This window comes from Balaenoptera musculus, chromosome 1, assembly GCF_009873245.2.
Source record: "Balaenoptera musculus isolate JJ_BM4_2016_0621 chromosome 1, mBalMus1.pri.v3, whole genome shotgun sequence".
NCBI classification, from domain to species: Eukaryota; Metazoa; Chordata; class Mammalia; order Artiodactyla; family Balaenopteridae; genus Balaenoptera; species Balaenoptera musculus.
In genome coordinates this window covers 12387286-12388796 of record NC_045785.1, presented here as the reverse complement: position 1 = coordinate 12388796, position 1511 = coordinate 12387286, and positions in this window count along the sequence as shown.

Sequence of the window (1511 nt, the reverse complement as noted above, 5' to 3'; positions counted from 1 at the left end):
AGCCTTTTGGTGCTGCCTCCACCCCAGCCCTATTTCCCCAGCTAAAGATCAGGAGGGTCTCTGGCTACCTCCCACTGGGGATTGGCCCTTCTGTAGAGTTCACCTCTTAACCAGAGGAGGGTGAGAGAAGGGCTGTATATCAGTTAGACTGCTTTTGGCCGCAATTAACAAAATATCAGATTCAAATAGTCTTAAATATTAAAGAGAATATATTAGTTCTTGGATTTTTTTCTTACAGCTTCTTTAACAAATTATCACAAACTAGATGACTTAAAACAACAGAAATTTATTCTATCACAATTCTGACCAGAAGTCTGAAATCAGTATCATTGAGCCAAAATCCAGGTGTTGGCGGGGCTGTGCTCTGTTTTGTAGAGGAGATGTGCTCTAGGGGAGAATTGTTCCTGGCCTCTTCCAGCTTCTGGTGGCTGCCAGCATTCTGTGGCTTGTGGCCACATCACTCTAATCTCTGCCTCCGTGGTCACATTGCCTTCTTTGTGTGTCTGTCTAATCTCCCTCTGCCTCCCGCCTATAAGAATACATGTGGTTGGGGCTTCCCTGGTGGCGCAGTGGTTAAGAATCTGCCTGCCAATTCAGGGGACATGGGTTCGAGCCCTGGTCCGGGAAGATCCCACGTGCCGTGGAGCAGCTAAGCCCGTGCGCCACAACTACTGAGCCTGCACTCTAGAGCCCGCGAGCCACAACTACTGAAGCCCGTGAGCCTAGAGCCCATGCTCCGCAACAAGAGAAGCCACTGCAATGAGAAGCCTGGTCACAGCAACACAGAGTAGCCCCCGCTCTCTGCAACTGGAGAAAACCCGTGTGCAGCGGCAAAGACCCAACGCAGCCAAAAATAAAATAAATAAATTAAAAAAAAAAGAATACATGTGGTTGCATTTGGGGCCCACCCAGATAATCTCCCCATCCTATAATCCTTAATTTAAATCCCATCTGCAAAGAACCCCCCTCCTCTGCCTTTGTACTATAAGATAACATTCACGGGCTTCCCTGGTGGCGCAGTGGTTAAGAATCCACCTGCTAATGCAGGGGACACGGGTTGGAGCCCTGCTCTGGGAAGATCCCACATGCCGCAGAGCAACTAAGCCCGTGCGCCACAACTACTGAGCCTGCGCTCTAGAGCCCGTGAGCCACAACTACTGAGCCCACGTGCCACAACTACTGAAGCCCACGCGCCTAGAGCCCGTGCTCCACAGCAAGAGAAGCCACCGCAATGAGAAGCCCGCGCAACACAACGAAGAGTAGCCCCCGCTCACCGCAACTAGAGAAAGCCAGCGCGCAGCAACAAAAGACCCAACTCAGCCAAAAATAAATAAATAAATAGATAAATAAATAAAATTAAAAAAAAAAAAAAAGAAGATAACATTCACAGGTTCCAGGGATTAGAATGTGGATATCTTTTAGGGGGGACATTTCTCAGCCAACTGAGAAGTGTAGTGGCAGGATAGGCTTCAGGCAAGGCTTGATCCAGTGGCTCATTGATGTCACTGACA